The sequence below is a fragment of the Hibiscus syriacus genome, unplaced genomic scaffold, assembly GCF_006381635.1.
Source record: "Hibiscus syriacus cultivar Baekdansim isolate YM2019G1 unplaced genomic scaffold, ASM638163v2 tig00109949_pilon, whole genome shotgun sequence".
NCBI lineage: Eukaryota > Viridiplantae > Streptophyta > Magnoliopsida > Malvales > Malvaceae > Hibiscus > Hibiscus syriacus.
This window is the reverse complement of record NW_024062537.1, coordinates 539,206-562,185: the sequence shown is the minus strand read 5'-3', so window position 1 is coordinate 562,185 and position 22,980 is coordinate 539,206. Positions and strand designations below refer to the sequence as shown.

The window sequence follows — 22,980 nt, the reverse complement described above, 5'->3', positions numbered from 1 at the left end:
TCCTCACAACTCTTGAAGCATAGACTCGAATGTTTCAGGTAATAGTTTGTAACCTGAGCATCAAATGTAGAACTTACTAACTTTGTTTCCATAAAAAATGAAAATGATTGTGAAATAAAAAATAGTATTTTGACATACTCATGCGTACAAGTAATTGACGCTCATTATTCTTCTTGAACCTTGCATGATAGTTTGCAGTAATGTGTCAGATACAATATCGATGTTGAACATAGGGTAGTTGCCACATTAGATCCAAAGAATTCATTGCTTCTTTGATCCCAGCTCCGCGATCTGAAATGACACATATTTTTCCCCTTGTGATAACATGTAAGCATACGTTTATGAGGAAAAAAGCCCAAGAATTTGTATATTCTCCTTCATCAAGGGAAAAAGCAACTGGAAGTATGTTGCAATTATCATCTTGGACAATTTCCAATAGTAAAACTTACTTGTATTTTCCATACAAAAATGTCCCGTTGATTTGGACCACGAGCTTACAGTATTTCACAGCATTAATGCACTGTAGATAAGTCCAAAAAAAGCCAATAGAATTGGCATCGATCACGAAACACTCCATCATTGTGGAATGCATGACAAGTTTCAAAGTCGATAATTGTCTTAGGATTTAATCTGCGCATTACCCTAAACCAACTTGGTAGTTCGTTGTAAGATACATCCCAATCGTCGTGAAGTTTTTTAATGGCATTATGTTTTACCTTCCATGCTTTCCTGTATGAGATGGTATATCCATACTGCTATTGTATAGCTTAAATCAACACAACAATAACTATATGAGAGCTTGCTTTTACCATGAGCATGATGGTTTGCCAGATAATGTCGGAGTCCAAGTTGGGATGATCCTGGTTTATCATTCCAGCACACAATGTGTGAGGACCGTTGTATATCGTTGGTTCTCATATATTGTTTTTTCCTCTTCCTTTTCGATACGCGAACCATCCAATTGCATCAGTTATCACGTTGGACATAGTCGCTGACATATTTTTTTGTGGTAGAGCGGTCGACTCTGGACTAAACAAAATTACGAATGTTGTAGTTCTTAATTACCATCATCGCTTCTTCTTTGCATGGAAACTACATTCCTTTATATAACTCACCATCATTGACAGATGAGTTAAATCTATAGTCACGGACATTAGGCATATCCGCAAATTCTGGCCCGTACATTGCACATAGTCAGCTTCATACATGTGTGTTGGAGGTTCAGTGTGTACCGTATTTATGGTAACTTCATCTACATCATCATCATCGGAGTCTATGTTGAACTGCGGTGGTTCTAGCTGAATGAATAATCCAGTCTCAGCACCATCCTTACCTGGCTCACGAAAAGGTTATTTTGGTGGAGATGAGGGTTCCTCCACGATGTTGACATTTAGGTCAAACAAGTTGGTAGTTGTATGCCTTCCCCTTAAACTTGAAGGCATCTCGATATTGAGGTCGAAGAAGCTCGCAGTTGAATGCCTCCCCCAAGAGCTTGAAGGCATCGTGTCAAATGGATACTGTACAAATTTTTGTTTCGAGGGCATCTCCATATTCAGGTCAAAGAAATTGGCAGATGAATGTCTTCCCCTTAAATTGGACGCGATGTTGCCAAACAGATTGTTTATGGAGCCACCTCAGTATAGATCGTAAGAAGTTACTGATAAATGTCTTCCCATTGAACTTGATGGAATGACACAATGATTTTGATTTCCCATTAACGAGTTAAAATCATTACATATTACTTGAGTTGAGCTGACAACTTGATCAGCTTGTTGAGCCAACCCATAGTGGGAGCATAATAACATACCACGATCAACATGTACTTCAACAAATTTTGCATACATCTCTGTATCAGTGTCTAAATAATGATTTTGAGAATCAACCATCATAGCAACATCGTCATCGTTGGATAGTTCGAATGCTGTATAAGTTAACAAAAATACTACGGTTGGAAATCTGTACTAACGTGAGGATAGTCTTCTAGTACTTCCAACATGAACCTTCCTTGAAATTGTCGTTATCAGCTCCTCAAGAGTTATGTTTCTCTTGAATGATTTTGACAGAATGATTTGATGTGAAGAAGATACTGATTTCATCTTCCCGAATTTCTCTATTATAGTAAACAATAGTTAAAATACGCGTCATTCTGAGAGTGAAAGATTAGAGAGTCTTATATCTGCAAAAACAATAGCTGAAATACCTAATTAAATAAATAGTATATATAAACTAATCAAAAAAATTTAAAATTTTCATAATAATTTAAATAATATAATTTTATATTGTTATCGTATCGGCAAAAATGTCTCGAGGTATAATCTCACTTTCCAATTTTACAACCGTAAAAAATAATACAAAATAATTAGTACAATAATTTTTTTTAAATAATCATATATAAAATAAATATAATATAATAAAAATAATTTTAGCTTACAAAAAAATCGAAGGAATTGGTGAAACAAAATAAAAAGAATTGATGTGGTGATATTTGCATAGAAGGGATGTTATTTATAGAGGATGTGAGAGTTTAAAGGTCGAGTTGTTCGGGTGGAACAATACACCATCCGCGCCTTACTGACGCGTGCCAGAAATCCCAGGAAGGCACGGATGTCGATCCGCGCCTGTCCTTACGTGGCGCCAGCTCGGATAAGACACAGATGATCATTTGTACATTTTATGACGTGACGTCAGTTCAGAAAAAACCGTAAAGACACGAATGACGATATGCACTTGTTAGAAAAAATGCTAGATTGATAAAATTAAAAAAATAGTGTCTAATACGTACCTTGATCTTTGGTATGCCAAGTAATTTAATAAGATTTGCAATAATGGCAATCTTCGATAAGGTCTGGACAATGACACATACCGGTAATACCAGTAAGGCCGAAATTTTCTTTTCCCAATTTTCTACAATTAGTATTTTTCTTAAAAATAATATTATTTTTTATATTAATTTTAGTATTTAAAAAAGAAATTGGAGTGAAAAAGAGGGAGTACACGCCGCCTTAGACACCTTGAAATTGCTGTCGTAACTAAGACACTGAGATTCAATAGTGGAACGACACGTGCCCTCTCTAACTCCAGTAATTGAACTTTGGTATCTCTTTCAGCCGTCATAAAAACAAATACCTTTAATTGGCGTTCTACTTTATTGAATAATAATAGGGTTGAGCAACGAAATCAAAAAATCGATACGAATAGAGTAAAATGGTTTGATTCGGTTTGGTTTGATATTATATGGTTTAGTTTTCAGTTCGGTTTAAAGTTTAATTATTTTGATTCGGTTCGAGTTTTTAAATGGAATCCATTTGTTTCATATTGAATCGAATAGACAATTTTTTTTAAAAATTTATAGTTTCAAGTGATTTTTTCATTGAAAAACCGAAAAACTAAACCGAACCGAAAAATCCGAACCGTTAAAAAAACTGAACCGAACTGAAAAAATTGGTTTCGATTTTTTCGGTTTTTTAACCATTCGATTTGGGTTTCGATTTAAATTTTGAAAACCCGTTTATTTCGGTTCGATTCAATTTTTGACAAAAAACCGAACCGAACCGAATACACCCCTAAATAATAGTAATGACATTATATTAAAAAAATCAAGGTAAACTATATGTTTTAGTACTAAAATTATAATTTTATTTTATTTAGTATTTAAATTTTTTTAAAGGTATAGTTCCAAAAATAGTCCCTAATATTTATTAAAATAGTCTTTTAGCCCCTATTTTTTATTGGAGCATTTTGGCCCCCCGATGTTTCATTTTAGGACAAAAAACTCACTCTATAGATGAAAATAATTAGTTAACATATGATTAATACTATAAAATAGAGGCTTTTTTTAACCTAGAATGAAAAGTTGAATGCTAAAATGCCCTAGAAAAAAATAAGGGACAAAGTGATTATTTTGTCAAATGTTAGGGGTCTTTTTGCCCTAAAATGAAACGTTGGGGGCCAAAATACTCCAAAAATAGAACAAGGGGAAAATGATAATTTTGATAAAAAAAATAGGGGCTAATTTTGGTATTATGCCTTTTTCAAAACCATGTCTAACGTTTATTTTAGGTTACAATTTGATATTCTGCCGTTAAAAACTTAAAAACACCCTTGATATGGAATTTACATTACAAGATGCGTGGAGTACCGAAAAAGGGAAAATACTTTCATATCATCGCTCTCGCCAAATTTTTAATGACGAAGTACAAATTGAAACTTATATTAAACGTTAAGTATAATAAAAAAAATTAGGTACTAAAATAGAATAAAAGTGGTAATTAGGTATTAAGCGTTAATTTACCAACAAAATTAATATACAATAATTAATAAATTTAATGAGATAAAATATTAAATTTTTAAAAAATAAGATTACGAATTTGAATTTTAAATAGAATAAATTAAATTGAGAGATCGTTCACATAATAAATATTTATAGTATTTGATTTAAATTAATTGATTAATAAATTAAATATAAATATTTAAAATATCAATATTAAATGTAGGGGTGCTCAAAACTTGAGTCAATTCGAAAAATCATTTTTTTTTCTTTAATTTTGAGCTATTCGAGTCAACAAGAATTATCGATTCAGTTTTCGAGTTTGAGTCTATTTGAAGTTTAAAAATTTCGAATTACTCGAAAAACCGAAAATTTGGCTAACTATTTTAACAATTTTACGATTTAGTTCATATGTCCTTATTTCTTCAATTTCTCCTTCATTTTAAGTCCAATTTTTTTATCAAATTTGAATTACATGCTCTTAAACCATCATAAAATACCTCTGTGCTTTCAATTCCTCCTCCATTGTCAAATGATTGTAAATCTTTAGATTAAGTATTACTTTGTACTCACCCTAAATTAATAAAAAAAATTCAATAATAAAAATTCTAAATCGATAACCAAATAATTTTTTCTAAGCGTCTATAAGCATCCATTAATTAGATTAGAGGCGGAGGAGTCATGGTTCGATAGGAACAGTAGTCCTTTAAAATGATACAATTGCCGTCTCTTCAAAATTTTCAAAATTGTAATTTAGTATAATGTATTCATTTTAAAAATTCCTCAAACCCAATTTTCTTAAATTATTTTAATTATTTTTTTAAGTATACTCACAAGGGTTAGGATCCACTTACATCTGATGTACAACTTTTAGTTTTACACTCTTCTATGATCGTTGGATGAGGAGAGATCAAAGGTTGAGATTAACTCATTGTTTTTTTTCAGCGAATATTTTCTCTTTTTCTACTGTTAATCACAGTCTTTGATTTCATCTCATCCAACGATCCTTAAAAGTGTAAAATTTTTTAATTTTACACTATGTATTGGATCCTAGTCCTACTCACAAATATTGTTATTCATTTTTAAAAATCGAAAAGTAATTTAAATAAAATCTCTCAACAATTTGATTTGAGTAATGAGTGTTTTGAAGAGATCCTTAAGCTACTGTTACGATAAATTTTCTATATTAAATAAAATGATTGTTTTTTAAAAGATGGTTTCTTACGATATTATTGATAATCCATACAAAACAGGTATTATTGATACAAAACAGGAGACATAGAGGAGGAGCTTCATTGAAAAACTTCTCCAAACTTAGATGGAGGAAAAAGAGTTCACCATGTCTATTAATAATTTCTATTCCTTGCAGCAATACAAAGATACTACAACACAAGTAACGCCACACATGGCAGCCACTTGAATGTACCAAATTTATTGACAACAAACTGGAACAACTCACCCCTTCACCAACAGATCCACCCACAACACTTACTAAATGGAGATTGTTAGTAAAATTTGTTCGAAATATAATAACTCGAGACGATAAAATAAAAAAAAATTTATTAAATAATCGAAATAACAATAAATAATTAAATACATTATTTTTATCAGATTGAACGAACGAAAATGAGTTTAGGCATGTAGTTAAATTTTTTCTTAATACAGATTTTCAACCACTCCTTAGTGATTAGATCGTTGGTCATCTGTCTCCCAGAATACAACAACTAGATGATCAGCTTACAGTATCACAACTGAAGAGATCACAAACTATACCCTTGCTTGTTTGCACGATATTGTGTTTAACCTAACAGATTTGCATGGTATTTATAGTGATTTCACGTTGGAGAATAATTGGAAATGATATATTATGAAACTAAACTCGTTAATGTTGTATTTGAATAAATTAAAAAATAAGCCATTAATATCATATTTAATCGAATATATATTCGTGAACTGCAAGACATTACCATATTAATATATGAATTTAATAAAATAATAAAATATCCTTTTAAATTCGGGATATTAAAAAAGATATACCACATTTAAGGAAAAAATTAATTCATAGTGGGTAAAATATTTGCAACCTCTCAATCAATCCAGAAAATCATATTGTCAACGTCGTGCATGTGCGCCCCTAACCCTGGTGGGTTTAGTGAACTTCAATTTGCACCTTGAGCCTGGACGCGATACACAATTATAAGTGTAGGATATTGCATATTTTTAGTACTATTTACTCCTTATTTCTCATCTTGATATTACCGATTCATTTTTTTGCATGTTTTTTTTATTAGGGATTCAATGGGATTAATCAACCCAAAACAAACAATTAAAGGTGGAATCTGTAATTTTTCTGGAAGTCATGGCAGAAGACATGGGCACGACCTAGGGCATGACGTTATTCGCGTTCAACATAGTATATTTCGACAATACAAGCAGCAGCTGCTAGAAAACGACCCAACATTATCTTGTAGTTAATTTCGAAATTATCTTGGAGATAAATGCCTAAGAGAAGCTTATCTAAAGATGGAGCAGAATTCAATCATAGCACATGACAAGTGTTTAAATTTCTAAATAGATAAATACTCTAAGCTCAAATAAATGATGAAAGTGGTATAAAGAAGTAGAGGTCGATCCACATGGACTAAGGAATTAATTAATAGGCTTGTTTTGATCATTTGATTTAAACTATAAAAATAAATATGGGGAATTTAGAAATAATGAAAATAAAAAAATTAAAAAAAAATAATGAATAAATGATGAAAAAGTAAATAAGTAAATAAAGTAGATGAATTCAATTGAGATGATATAGCTTAGGCTTTGCTTAGCTTCAATTTTGATCGATCATCGAGATATATTTTCTCTTTTGGATGCACGCCAGTTACAGTCAACAAAGCCCAACCTCCGCAACTAACTTTTCTCTATGGTTAACCAAAATTCCCAATTCTATCTCTGAAATTTGGTTCTTTCTAGTCTAACCACGTCTATCGCCGTTATCACCAAGATAACTTTGATTTCTAAAAGAGCTTGACTCGGGTTATAGCATCTCTATGAGAATCAAACTTAATCTTGATTTCCGTTAGTAGACTGCCGCTAAGTTTGTTCACAGGAAGCCAAATTACGACCAACCGACCCGTCTCCCAAACCGTAATCCAAAACAACCTTAAATCAATGCACTTTTGAAGTGAAGATGTAGTAACTTTTAAAGGAGTGACTGATTGTCACTCATAGTTTCCATAGAATGGAAGAATACTATCCGAAGTTATGAAGAACGAGACTCAATTTTCATGATTTAGAATTCAGTTTCGCAAAGCTTTAGGCTAAGTGGAGTTTAGCTAAGCATGGATTGGATTGTATGTTGAATATGTAGTTTGATATAACATTAAATTGTAAAATTGATTTTGGACTTAATTGAAAATTTCAAAAATTTATCAAAAAAAGTTCAAAATTGAAATTAACTTGAAAAATTGTTTTAAATGTTTTCCAACTTAGTCGAATCTTTTCAAAAATATACTTGATCATTTTCGCGGTTTAAAGTTGTTTTTTCAAGCTCTTTTCACTCAAAGGATCGATCCCTTTGACCAAAGGATTGATCCCCTTGTAAAAGGATCAATTCCTTCATAAAAGGATCGATCCCTCGAGGAAAAAGATCGATCCATCGATGAAAAAGATTGATCCTTCCCTTGAAGATCGATCCCTTTCTTGCAACGATCGAATTGTTTAAACATGATCAATCCCTTGTGCATTAAATGTTATTTTTGGTTGTAGGTAACGTTATAATGATCCCCAACGCTCCAAACAGCTAGAATTGATATAGAAGTATAAATTGAAGGTCAAAACATCCCAAGGTTAACAAGAATCATATTGAACAAATATACCAACATCAAAGAAGTCCTTTGTGCTTAAATTCTTAATCTTTTCATTGTAACACACTTGTGAGCTTTATTATTTAGTTTGCTCAAGTGTGATTTAGGTGAGAGCTTATTATTTGCAAACACATTTGCCTTGTGAGGTTTTTTTTATTTGCTAAATTTGTAATTACTCTTTGGGAGAGTGTGTATTCAAGGTTTTAGGGTATAAACCTTGAAGTGTTTGTATGGTTACACCTTGTCCTTAAAGGTAAGCAAATATAATGGATTTGAGAAATCTTTGGTGTGGAAGCTAAGGTAGTGGATGTAGACTTGGTTGATAAGTTGAACCACTCTAAATTGTTGTGCAAAAATTTTATTTTTCAATTACTTCCACCAAATTCTTTGAAAAACCAATTCACCCCCACTTGGCGTATTTTGGTTGATCGATAAAGCTAACATCATACTTAGCATAATGAAAAATAAAATAACGAAAGAAAATAAAGAGAGGAAAGAAAAGTAGAACTTCAATAAATAGTCAAGGAAATATAAATTTTGATTTGTCATTAAAGCTTGAAACCAAAGGGGTATTTATAACCCGAGAGTTCTCAGTAAATAAAATAACTAATTTCTAAATAAAAGATAATGATAAAGATAAAATAATCAAACTAGAAATCCTACCAAGAGTTCTAAATAAATAAAATAACTATTTCCTAAATAAAAGATAATAAAATAATCAAACTAAAAATCCTAAATTTAAAAGGTTTATCACAAAAGATAAAAATAAATATTTAAGTTTTGTAGTTCTAGTTGAATTCTGCTTTATCTTTTGGATAACCTTATCTCATGTAAATTCCAAATTAAATATTCAAGAAATTTCAGCTCATCTGCTAGAAGATGCTAATTGGACTTCTAAATCTGTTGGTTTTTGGGCTAATTAATCCAATGAAGTTCCTATCCAAAATAAACCCAAAAAGGAAATAAATCAGTAATATCCAAGCAAAAAATGAGGAGTAAATAATAGTAAAAATATGTAATATTCAACACTTATCACCATAAGATTTAAATAATTATCCTTATCCTTTTGTGATAATGTTGGGATAATTGTGGCTCTAATGATCAAACCGAACAAGTGTTAAAAGGAGGTGAATTGGCCTTTTGAAAAACTTGGGTGTGGAAGTAAAAACGTAGACAATTAGGCATAATAATTTAGAGTGGTTCGACTTCTAAACCAAGTCTACATCCACTACCTTAGCTCTACAATAAGAATTTTCTAACAAATTCACTAATTTGTTCTTTTTTTTTCTAGGCTCAAGAGTAACCTTTACACCCCTTTTAAAAAGGATAAAATATGTACGCAAGAAAATTTCACAAGATTTAAGCTTACAAGACTTAGTCATAAAGATTTGTAATTAAGCTCAAAATACTATGTACAAGAGAAATGAAAAATAAGAATGAAAGAATCTTTTCTCTTAATCTTTAAGCTTGGATAGATATTGTAACATTCTTCAAGTGTTCATGACTTGTTTATATATGTTGGAATGATCTTGTGGTCATTTCTAGCCGTTGGAATGAGCTTATTAGTTCTCTTCTCACTCATGAGTTGATGGTAAAGGAGGAAGAACAAGAAGATGAAGACGAAGGAAAGAAAAACAAGAAGAAGGAGGAGGTAGGCATTGCTTTTAAGTCAACCAATGAATATGAAGAAAACTCTAGTGAAGAGGTGGATAAATATGAAGAGATGGCCAAACTTTTCATGAAATTCAAGAAATTCATCTCTTCAAAAAGAAAAGATGTGAAGCATGAATCAAAGAAAGAAAAAGATCACATAATATGCTACAATTTCCAAATATCGGGACATGTGAAATATGATTGTCCCCAATTGAAGAGAAAGGGATCAAGCAAGCCAAAGAAGAAGGCTTTTGTTGCTACTTGGAGTGATGAGGACAACACTGATGAAGATGATGAAGTAGCCAACATTTTCCTTATGGTCATCCAAGAAAATTCAATGGTAACTTCTAACTCTGGTGAATTAAATTCTTATTCTTTTAATGAGTTACAAGTTGTTTATGATGAATAGTATTTGTAATTTGAGACCATGAATCCAAATATAAGGAATTAATTTCTAAATTCAAAAATGAAAATGATTTTCTTTTAAAAGCAAAATTGGATTTTTAAAATTAAAATAAAATATTAAGAAAAGATTTGGAGTTTTCAAAATCCAAAATTGAAGATTTTGAAAAAGAAAAATTTGATTTAAAAATTAAGCTTGAAAGCTTAATTAAAGAAAAAGAAGCCATTTTAAATAATTCATCAAAAATCAATAATGAAAAAATGTTCACATTGACATTATAATGGTCATAATTCAAACACATGTCTCATAAAGAAAAGAAAATCCTATAAAATAAGTCAAGTATGGGTTCCCAAGGGAACTAGAGGCATTGAAACTAACAATCAAGGACCCAAAGCAATTTGGGTACCAAAAATTAAGTAAGTTCCTCTTGTAGGTGTGTTGGAGCAATGGTGAGCAATTTCAAGCTATTTGAAGGCTCTAGTCACACTAAGGAAAGACACTTGAAGAGAGGAGGCTTAAAAAATCAACCTTGATTCAAGTGGTAAAATGTTTCAATTTCATTCAATTTCATGCTTCTATGTGATTTTATTTGTTAATATGCATGATTGAGTGTCCCCACATAATGCTTAATTGCAATTATTTAGGGGAGTTATTATTGCATGAATTGCACATTTATGGCCTAATATACTTATGTTGATATTGTCGGCCTTAAATTTACAATATTTGACGTTCTCCATGCTTTATAATGATCATATGTGTTGTTTTTTGACAATATGATATTTAAATGTAGTAAAATTGAAAATATACATGTTTAGGATCTTTAGAGCCATTTTATGATTGTGACTTGATTTGGACCTTATTTGTGCAAATTATAGATTAAATTGATCAATAATAAAAATTTACATAATTTGATATTTCAAGTTAACTTTCATGCACATTTAGTATCCTCTAAGTCATTAAAATTAATTTCCAATCAATAATATGACTTAGGTTGCATCATATTTGAGTCAAGTGTCATATAATTTGGTCATTGGAGTAAAAGTGAAATTTTCAAGAAAAAGGATTAGAGAACAAATTTTAACAAATTGGGTTAAATTAGGTGATTAAAGAACAAATGTTCATTGAAAATATTGTTGTTTTGTTGTAGGGAGCATTACCAATTATCAAATTTTTTCAAACCCAAACTTTTATCTTACACCCACAAGATGTTTGATAAAATTCTCCAACCAAAAAAAACCACCTCCCAATACCTTTCGTTGGTCTAAACTCATATTTTCTTAAAAATCTTTCAAAATGCCAAAAAGAAAACCATGGCTTCAAAGGGAAAATCCTTAAGCAACCATTAGGTTGCTTCTTGGATTGATCAATGTTTCAAAAATTCCAATGCCCGTGAACGATATGACTCATTTTTTGCATAAATACCAATTAAAGAAACTTGAAAAATCGATTTTTGAATTTTACACAATTTGGGCTTTCTGTATGAGCAAAATTTGAAGGACATAAAACTTTTTGATTTTTTAAACTTTCATGGTCCAATCTATCCCTTTTTTATTTGATCCTTTTACTTAAATGCTCGTGTGTCATCCGTTTCTCATGATGGCACCTTTTATATTACCATTTTTTCTCACCTTATGGGTCAAACCATCATCATCACCACCGACTTTATCGCCCAAACTTTTAATCCTCCTCTTATAGGTGATGATAATGAAAAAAGGCCATTTTCCACCAAATATGCGTCTTTGAAATAATAGAGCCACTCTTTTCTCTTCTGCACGACTGCTTGCTTCATCTTACTGTCACTCGTTGCATTCGTGTTCATGGAACATAGTTCTTTACTGTTCGAGAGAGCGACTATTGGTGGATGCATTGCATTAAACAAGGTCACAAGCTCTACCTCGCTAGCATGATCTTTGAAGACATTGTGAGTATGATCAAATTGAAGGCTCAACTGAACCTTGTGTAAGTTATACAATTTAGCCACTTATTTGAGTTTCTTGATGTCAACACTTCTTATGAGCCTAAAACTTCCCTTCCGATGAGAGGACCATTAGCCGTGGAACTACGATAAAGATCGATTATATGGAGGAGCCCAAGGGATCCATGCGTTGGATTCATAGTCGCCATGAAGAACATGAGGATGAAGATCATCATGATGATATGAGCATATAGATAATGCTCATGATGATGGAGATGAGCCCAAGAGAGCGGTTCATATAGACCCGACACCTCCCACGACCTTCTTTCTAGATTTTGAAGAAAGATGCTTTAGTCTATTGGATCTCTCTAGGAACACGTTGATGCATGTTTTGATGAGCTTTCAACTCGTCAGGATGCTTCAGCTAGGTCACTATTTGGGAACTATTTGATTAAAATAAAATTTAAATTATTAGGCTCGAGTTATATCACCAAAAACCCATTCTTCCCCATTTTCAAATTTGAAAACCTAATCCCTAAATTAAACCTCCAAACCCTAAGCTTACCCATTGCTCCCCATTTCCTTCACCAATCCACCACTGTCCGACCGACGTAATAGCCACTATCACCACCATTTGAAGCGCCATCGTCCAATAACCATAACCTAACCAACAATTTGTCGAGAAACGAAGCTATTCCCCATGGAGAGCCCGCAAATGGTTTCTCGATAAACCAATTCAGCCGCCATGATTTTTCTCAATTTTCGATCGATATAGTCAGTCTTTCAGCTCACTGCCCTCATCATCGTGTTTCCCTTGTTATTTCGAGTGAAACCCGATCGATGTGCTCCCAATTGTCGAGTGTTTCTCTGGTCATCATCGGTAAGTATAAAATGCATTTTTCGGTTATTTCCACAGTGATTTTGGCTTGGTTTTCAAAAATAATTATGTTATTTTGACTGTGTGGATGATTTGGGAGTAAACAGATCGTCGAAGGGACCTCTGTTGCTGGTGTACGCGCCGCTAGTGCATGTGGGGCTTCTCGGCCTGTCTATAAGCCTTCTGGAATCTGTCTAGTTAGATCGAACTGGTCCAGTCAGAAAAAATCAAGTCGAATTGAGTCAACTTGATGGAGTCAACTCAGTTGAATCAACTCAACCAAGTCAACCCATTAACTTTAACAAGAGTTGACTTTGACCCTGGCAAGTGTTGACTTTGACAAAAAAATTAAATTTTTGAAAAGTCATATTTTTTTGTTTTTCGACATACTGAGTCCAAACCCGAAGTATGTTTTACTAAATTCGAACTCAAAAGCCTCCGGATTAACGGTTTAACCCAAACATGCATATGTATTTAAGTATTTTATTTAAGCACATTTTAAATTATGGACTAGGATTAATTCATTTTTTATTATTTGAAGGTACTCGTGACTCTCCCGATCGTTCGACAGCTCGACCTAGCTTCTCTCGATCAGTTTGACCTCGTGAGCCAGTGATTACTCGTATGATATGTAAACCCTAAGAATATTCGAATTAAAATATTATTATGATAATAACTCTATTACATTATGAATTAGGTTCGAGCACTACTGTAGAGCGTGGTGAAGCAGCTACTTAGGAGACTTACAAACTAATCCCTTTTTGCGAGGTGTGTTCCTTATGTGTTATATGATTGTTTTATATGTTCTGAAATGTGATTTACTAAAGTTACTGATTTATTAAATCTTTTAACTATTCGATATTATGATTTATTGATTTATTATTTATGAACAATGGTTACTTGATATGTGCTCTCTGGCTATTTGTTTTCACTAAAAAAATATAATTACGCCTGATTTATGGATTATGGAATTTATTGTTTATTATATGAACTGTTTTATTGAGATACTGTTTCGGTAGGATATTGAAGTATAGAGGTTCAAATCTGATCAAGATGGTAATTCCTTACAGACCTAAGGTGACCCTTGGGTAGGATTTGAGGCCCCAAGAACTTTCTTAAGTAGGCTCTCAGGCCCTAAGATGTTCTCTTACCCAATGGGTATAGGATAAGTCTTTATGGGTGTAGTATAGAGGATTGCATTACAGAGGGAATATGATAGATATGAATTTCAAAATATAAACCTCACTAATATTTTATGATACTTTATTGAATTATTTTTTGAATATTTTTCTATGACATTTTATTAGCACTATTGGAACACACTGAGCCCCTAGCTTACTCTCCAAACTTTTTCCCTTTCAGATACTTTTGGATAGGCACCTTTGACTTGGGATTTGGAGTTTGACACATCACCTACAATATCGTTTTGTTGTAATGTTTCTATCTTCCAGACTATCATTATTTGGTTACATGTTCTTGTATTTTGAGTTACATATTATTTTACATTTATTATTTTAATGTTGTAGTATGTTACATGTTGATGCTAGTTAATTACGAAGTTTTTAAAACTTGAAGCTTGTTTAAGAGTTAAAGAAATTCAGGGACCAAGCCCTGAATTTACCCTAAAATGTTAGGTAAGGGCTATTATATACGTGAATTGGTTTCTGATTTCAGAAACCAATTCTTCCCAAATTCCCTCTCCCAACCTCAACTGCCGACGACGATCCCGACGCCGTCCGAATTCCGATCGTCATTTTAAAACCACCATCGTGTTCATCATCAAGCGAGGAACAAACCCTTCAATTTAATTGAAGCGAAACGCTGCCAAACGTCGTGAATTTCAAGTCAAAGCATCGACGTTTTTTTTTAAGCTCAATCGCTTAGAAAATCCTAAATTCATCGCCGATCGTTGCTCCTTTTACGACACCTCCCGCACCATCGTGTTCCTTGTGTCGTTCCGAGTCCGCCGGTGTCATCCTCGATCTCCGTTGACGGCGGCAAGTGGGGAGGTGGATCAGTCAAAGATTCGGCCGAGTTGAAATCGAGCTCTCCGCCGTTCAAAAATTTGAACCGATCTTTGTAAGTATCTCGAATCGCTCAAAATAATTTTTAGAAATTTTTCCGTGATTTTAGAGCCCCGGAGGACGTCGCACGCGCCCACACGCGCCGCCGCAGGCGAGTGAACGTTGGAAACCGGTTTTGACCGGTTTAACCGGTTTTGAACCGGTTTTGACCGGTTTGACCGGTCACGACCCGTTTACCCGTTTACCCGACCCGTTGACCCCGACCCCCGTTGACCCGACCCGTTGACCGTTGACCGTGCTATTCTGGGAATTAATTCGGTTTTGGTGCTATTCTGGGAATTAATTCGAAATGGGTGCTATTTCGGTAATTTTTTTAAAGGGTAGTTTGTTGACCTCCTTTGACCAGAACTTTGACCGGCTTTGACCAACTATTAAACGACCTTTGTTTTCGACCAAGAATACCTATCCTGATAGTTTTTCGACGTTCCGAATCCGTTTTTGGGGTCCGTTTTGCTAAATTCAAACCCGAAAGTCTCCAAATCGTCAGTCAACCCCGTTGACTTTAATTTTGACCAAGAATTCGAAATTTTGGAAGGTCATACTTTATATTTTTCGACGTCCTGAATTTGATTTCGAAGTCCGTTTTGCCAAATTCTGACCCGAAATTCCCGAATCAAGCTTGTAAACCAAAAGGCTTAATATTTTAATATTTTGATTATTTAAATGAGATTTGGTCAAGGATTTACTCAATAAAATATTTATGAAGGTACTCGTGTTTCACCTGAGCAAGGATCAATTAGGTCCGGTATTATCCGTTCGTTAGAGCCCTGAACCGCGTACTACGAATTACCCGTAGGTTTTCCGTATATTATTTAAATAATATTTAGATTATTTATATTAGGATTCCAATATGGATTTTTTTTCTAATTCGTAGGATCTAGTGCTGCAGCAGAACGTGATCGACAAACCCAATAGTAGGATTCCCTATCCGATTTCTCAGAGTGTGACAGGTGTGTTTCCTGACAGTGTTGTTTTACTGTTTTAAAATATTATTTGAATTATTTCAGAATGGTGATTATTCAAATATTGTTATGACATGATACATGATATCTGATTTCTGAATAATGGTTACCGACATCTGATTACCGTATTTCTGTATATGATTTTCAAGCATGATCCATTTTCATGTTTTAATGGATTAATCACATTTTTACTCGAATATATTTGTTTATTACTGTCATTGGGGGGGAAAAGAATTGTTGGAGGAAGAAAATATTGCAGGCTCCTCGGCTTTGTGCTCAGGCCTTACTGGTCGTGACGGGGTGTATGGTTATGGGAACCTACACAATTTGTTCGTGACGGATGGGGTAGTGTTCATATTTAAAAAAACATGTTGCATAAATCGATTTTTATTGATAATATCTTATTAATATGTTTTTGTACGCTGTATGGAACACACTGGCTTCTTAGCTCATTCTGTAAATTTTAACTTTTTTCAGATAACAGCAGACCGTAAGCTAGCAGATTTGGCATCAGGAGAAATCAACTATTTTATTTTGTACGAACATATTTTTTGTATGTTTTTCGGTTATGTTTGGTGACATGTATTTTATTATCGTTTTGGACATATCTGTATTATTAATATTATGTTTTATATTATATTAACGTTCTATAAGTTATATAAAAAAAAAAAAAAAACCTCTGAATGGGATATGTGACCACTTAGGTTTGGGTCTAACTCACAGACTGGGTCTAGGGGGTTACATTTGGTGGTATCAGAGCCTTTGGTTTTAAACACTCGGACTGTATATGGGTCCTAAATTTTGGATTTTTAAGAAAATAAAAAAATGTCACCTTATGTTATGATTTAAAGTTTTCTCGAGATCCCTGATGCTAATCTGACACATGTTTCAAATTCTTTCTGTAGAGCCTTATAGATCCAACGATGAATGCTGCTAGAGGTCGTAGGACAGGACATGGACGTGGTAGAGGGCGAGTCACTCGACCTTCTGTTACGATAGACGATCCGATGTCAGCACGTGATCCTCCTGTTCCGCAAGTAGATCCGACTTTTCTCATGATGATCAGTTTACTCCCGTGAGGACCCTCCGTCACTGAAGATGAGGATACAGAGATGAATGAAGACGTCATTAGAGCTATCTTCCGCATGTTTCAGAGAGCTGCTAGAGCCCCTAGTAACATGACTGCAGTGGAGATTTCAAATTCTCTGGTTGCTGCTGGTGTAGTACCATTTGAGGGTATTACTGGTGGACCTCCGACAGACGCTGAGTACTGGCTGGAGGACACAGAGAGGATTATGGATGAGATGGACCTCAGACCTGAGCAAAAGTTAAAGGGGGCCTTAACTATGTTGAAGAAAGAAAGCTTCAGATGGTGGCAATCCATTTCTGGTAGTATTCCGAGGAACCAATTAACATGGGATCTTTTCAAGACGCGCTTCCGGAGTCGCTACATCGGAGAGAGATATCTGCAGGAACGACGCCAGAGTTTCAGAATCTAGAGCAGGGTAATATGTCTGTTATGGATTATGAGGTTGAATTCATCCGATTGAGCCGATATGCTCCTGGACTTGTGGACACTGAGACAGATCGATGCTTGAGGTTCGAAAATGGACTCAGGTATGAGATCAGAAGTCGAGTCGCTACCCACCGAGAGAGAAATTTTGACGCCCTGGTTGAGATAGCCAAGACTGCTGAGGAAATAGAGCGATTGGGTATAGAGCACAAGAGAGATAATGATCGAGCCCAGAATCGATTCAGGAGGCCTTCTGGTTCTGTTAATTTCTGCACACCTAGCAAGAGAGGCAGGGTGATTCTTTTCAGAGAGGCGGTGCAAGTGTCAGACCTGTTGCATCTGGTGCTTCAACAGTTCAGTCTTCTAGACATGGTGGTTCTTTTGGGTCGCAACCCTTTCCAACATGTGATTATTGTGGGAAAAATCACTTTGGAGAATGCAGGAAGAAATTGGGCACTTGTTATAAATGTGGATCTGGTGACCATTATTTGAAGGATTGTCCGGAGATACCTCATTCTGTTCAGACACCAGCTCGTACTCCCGCTAGTTCTCATAGTACAGTTCAGACTCCACACGGGGACGTATTCAGGAGAGAGCACCTGGATCGGCTAATAGAGGCCGAGCATCTCAGAGTAGGGGTCCAGTCAGATCTGAGGCCAGACAACCTGCATTGGTTTACACTACTAGACTTCGACAAGATCGAGATGGGCCTAATGTGACTGCAGGTACTGTTACTATTCATTCAGTTCCATACTTTGCATTGTTTGATAGTGGCTCTACAAATTCCTATGTATCACATTCCGTTTCTGAGGGTCTAAATATTCCTGTTGAGAATACTGAGTATTCAGTGATAGTTCAAAGTCCCTTAGGCCAATCCATCGTGTTGGATCGTATTTTTAGAGAGTGCCCTATAGAGATCAATGGGGAGATTTTTCTGGCTGACCTGATGGAGTTACCCTTTGAAGAGTTCGATTGATTCTTGGCGTAGATTGGTTGGACAAACATCGAGTAAATATTGATTTTGAGACTAAGAGAGCCGTTCTGAAGACCCCAGATAATCGAAAGATTGTAATGATTGGGGAACGACGTGGATTTCTGACGAATGTTGTGTCTGCCTTGGTAGCGGAGAAGATGATCAGGAAGGGTTCCGAAGCGTTTCTTGCTTATTTTGGACACTAGGAGATCGCAATCCGATATTGAAAGCATCCGAATTGTCAAGGAATTTCCCGATGTTTTTCCCGAGGAGTTGCCTGGATTACCTCCAGATAGAGAAGTCGAGTTTGTGATTGAAGTCTATTCTGGATCCACCCCAGTTTCAATGGCTCCTTATCGTATGGCCCCAAAGGAGCTTAAAGAACTAAAATCCAACTCCAGGAGTTGTTGGACAGGGGATTTATCCGACCCAGTGTATCACCGTGGGGCCCCAGTTCTTTTGTCAAGAAGAAAGATGGGACATTGAGACTCTGTATCGATTATAGGAACTAAACAAGCTCACGGTGAAAAACAAATATCCTCTGCCCAGAATCGACGATCTATTTGACCAATTTCGAGGGGCTTCTATCTTTTCAAAGATAGACTTAAGATCTGGTTATTATCAACTTAAATTGAAAGATTCGGATATTCCGAAGACTGCTTTCCGTACTCGATATGGGCATTATGAGTTTTTAGTGATGTCATTCGGGTTAACTAATGCCCCTGCTGCTTTTATGGATTTGATGCATAGGGTATTTCGACCTTATTTGGACCAGTTTGTAGTTGTATTCATTGATGACATACTGGTGTATTCTAGAAGTGAAGCAGAACATGAGGAGCATTTAAGGATTGTTCTTCAGACTCTAAGGGAGAATAAGTTATATGCTAAGTTGAGCAAGTGTGAATTCTGGCTCAGCGAAGTGACTTTTCTTGGACACATCGTCTCTGCTGATGGTATTCAGGTAGATCCGAGCAAAGTGGAGGCTATTATGAACTGGAAGCAACCCAGAAACGTCTCTGAGATCCGTAGTTTCTTGGGCTTAGCTGGTTACTACCGTCGTTTCGTTGAGGGGTTCTCCCTTATTGCAGCTCCTCTGACGAAACTATTGAGGAAAGATGTTCCATTTGTCTGGTCTGAGGACCAACAAGCTAGCTTTGAGAAATTGAAGACTGTTTTAACTCAAGCCCCAGTGTTGATTCAGCCTGAATCTGGGAAGGATTTTTCTCTACAGTGATGCTTCTCATTCTGGATTAGGATGTTTTTGATGCAAGATAGGAAAGTTGTCGCTTATGCGTCACGTCAGTTAAGGCCGCATGAGCATAACTATCCTACTCACGATCTGGAACTAGCTGCTGTGGTTTTTGCTTTAAAGATCTGGAGACACTACCTCTACGGAGAGAAGTGTATATCTATACTGATCATAAGAGTCTGAAGTATCTGCTTACTCAGAAATTGAATTTGAGACAGCGTCGCTGGTTGGAGCTTTTAAAGGACTATGATTTTGAGATAGAATATCATCCAGGGAAGGCTAATGTAGTAGCAGACGCCTTGAGCCGTAAGGCGATATCAGATCTTAAGCCTTATTTGCCAACTTGAGCTTATTGGATGATAATAGCTTGTTAGCAGAGTTACAGGTTAAACCTACTTTGGCCGAGGAGATTAAGGCCAAACAACTCCTTGATAGCTCGTTGCTTCCCATTATTGAACAAGTTAAGCATGGATCGAGTTCGGAGTATACTGTGGATCAGGATGGTATTTTGTGTTTTCACGGTCGTTACTGCGTCCCTAAAGATGATGAGTTAAGACGGATTATTCTTCAGGAGCTCATAATAGTCCTTATGCTATGCATCCTGGGTGGACAAAATGTACAATAATCTCAAAGAGCGCTACTTTTGGACTGGTATGAAGAAGAATATTTCAGATTTTGTGGCAAAGTGTTTGACTTGTCAGCAGGTTAAGGCAGAGCACCAGCATCCGTCTGGGATTGTTACAGTCAATTAAGATTCCTGAGTGGAAATGGGAGCGTATTACGATGGACTTCGTTACTGGTCTTCCTCTAACTCCTTCCAAAAAGGATTCTATCTGGGTGATTGTTGATCGACTCACCAAGTCAGCACACTTTATCCCTATTCGGGTTAATTATTCTCTGGATAAACTGGCTAAGTATATTTCTGAGATCGTTAGACTTCATGGTGTCCGTTTCTATCATATCTGATCGAGATCCGAGATTCACTTCCAGGTTCTGGAAAGCTTTGCACGAGCTCTGGGTACTCGTTTGAATTTCAGTACAGCTTTTCATCCTCAAACTGATGGACAGTCTGAGCGAGTGATTCAGGTGTTGGAGGATATGTTACGGGGTTGGTGATTGATTTTCGTGGTAGTTGGGAAGATTCTTGCCGTTAGCTGAGTTTGCTTACAATATAGTTATCAGGCGAGTATTCGCATGGCACCGTACGAGGCTCTGTATGGCCGTAGATGTCGTACTCCTATATGTTGGACAGAGTTGCATGATAGAAAAACTTTGGGTCCAGACTTGGTTCGAGAGACTGAAGATACTGTCAGACTGATCCGTGATCGCTTAAGAGAGGCATTTGATAGGCAGAAGTCATACGCAGATAAGCGACGTAAGGATATCGAGTTTGAGGTTGGAGATCAGGTTTTTCTTAAGGTATCTCCATGGAAGAAGGTATTGAGATTTGGGCGTAAGGTAAACTGAGTCCGCGATTTATTGGGCCGTATCGTATTCTGAAGAAAGTCGGACCTGTTGCTTATCAGCTTGAGCTGCCTTCCCAGCTCAGTCGTATTCATGATGTTTTTCATGTATCTATGTTGAGGCGATACCGTCCAGATCCAGATCACATCATTCAGTTGATGAGTAGAGCTGAGACCTGATTTGTCATATGAGGAGGAGCCTGTTCAGGTTTTAGAGAGGGATGAGCGAATTCTTCGGAATAGGCGTATTCCAATGGTCAAAGTTCAGTGGAGTAATCGTAGCCCCTCAGAAGCTACTTGGGAGACATTGGAGTCAATGGAGATTCAATTTCCTCATCTGTTTTCATAAGGTAAATTTCGAGGACGAAATTTCTTGTAGAGGGGGAGAATTGTAACAACCCGAAAATTTTAAAATAATATTTAATTGGGAATTGAGGTTTTAATTGAGTAATTGGTGAAAATTTGGGGACTAAATTGGAAGTTTTTAAAACTTGAAGCTTGTTTAAGAGTTAAAGAAAATTCAGGGACCAAGCCCTGAATTTACCCTAAAATGTTAGGTAAGGGCTATTATACGTGAATTGGTTTCTGATTTCAGAAACCAATTCTTCCCAAATTCCCTCTCCCAACCTCAACTGCCGACGACGATCCCGACGCCGTCCGAATTCCGATCGTCATTTTAAAACCACCATCGTGTTCATCATCAAGCGAGGAACAAACCCTTCAATTTAATTGAAGCGAAACGCTGCCAAACGTCGTGAATTTCAAGTCAAAGCATCGACGTTTTTTTTAAGCTCAATCGCTTAGAAAATCCTAAATTCATCGCCGATCGTTGCTCCTTTTACGACACCTCCCGCACCATCGTGTTCCTTGTGTCGTTCCGAGTCCGCCGTGTCATCCTCGATCTCCGTTGACGGCGGCAAGTGGGGAGGTGGATCAGTCAAAGATTCGGCCGAGTTGAAATCGAGCTCTCCGCCGTTCAAAAATTTGAACCGATCTTTGTAAGTATCTCGAAATCGCTCAAAATAATTTTTAGAAATTTTTCCGTGATTTTTAGAGCCCCGGAGGACGTCGCACGCGCCCACACGCGCCGCCGCAGTGAACGTTGGAAACCGGTTTTGACCGGTTTAACCGGTTTTGAACCGGTTTTGACCGGTTTGACCGGTCACGACCGACCCGTTTACCGTTTACCCGACCCGTTGACCCGACCCGACCCGTTGACCCGACCCGTTGACCGTTGACCGTGCTATTCTGGGAATTAATTCGGTTTTGGTGCTATTCTGGGAATTAATTCGAAATGGGTGCTATTTCGGTAATTTTTTAAAGGGTAGTTTGTTGACCTCCTTTGACCAGAACTTTCGTGTTTCCCTTGTTATTTCGGTGAAACCGATCGATGTGCTCCTAATTGTCGAGTGTTTCTCTGGTCATCATCGGTAAGTATAAAATGCATTTTTCGGTTATTTCCACAGTGATTTGGGCTTGGTTTTCAAAATAATTATGTTGTTTTGACTGTGTGGATGATTTGGGAGTAAACAGATCGTCGAATGGACCTCTGTTGCTGGTGTACGCGCCGCTAGTGCATGTGGGGCTTCTCGGCCTGTCTATAAGCCTTCTGGAATCTGTCTAGTTAGATCGAACTGGTCCAGTCATAACAAATCAAGTCGAATTGAGTCAACTTGATGGAGTCAACTCAGTTGAATCAACTCAACCAAGTCAACCCATTAACTTTAACAAGAGTTGACTTTGACCCTGGCAAGTGTT

The 22,980-nt window shown here is 36.0% G+C and overlaps 1 pseudogene; it reads left to right on the top strand.

Annotated features, from left to right (window-relative positions):
* Positions 1 to 17,906: 17,906 nt before the first annotated feature.
* LOC120210997 lies at positions 17,907 to 21,559 on the top strand (annotated as a pseudogene).
* The last annotated feature ends 1,421 nt before the right edge of the window (positions 21,560 to 22,980 follow it).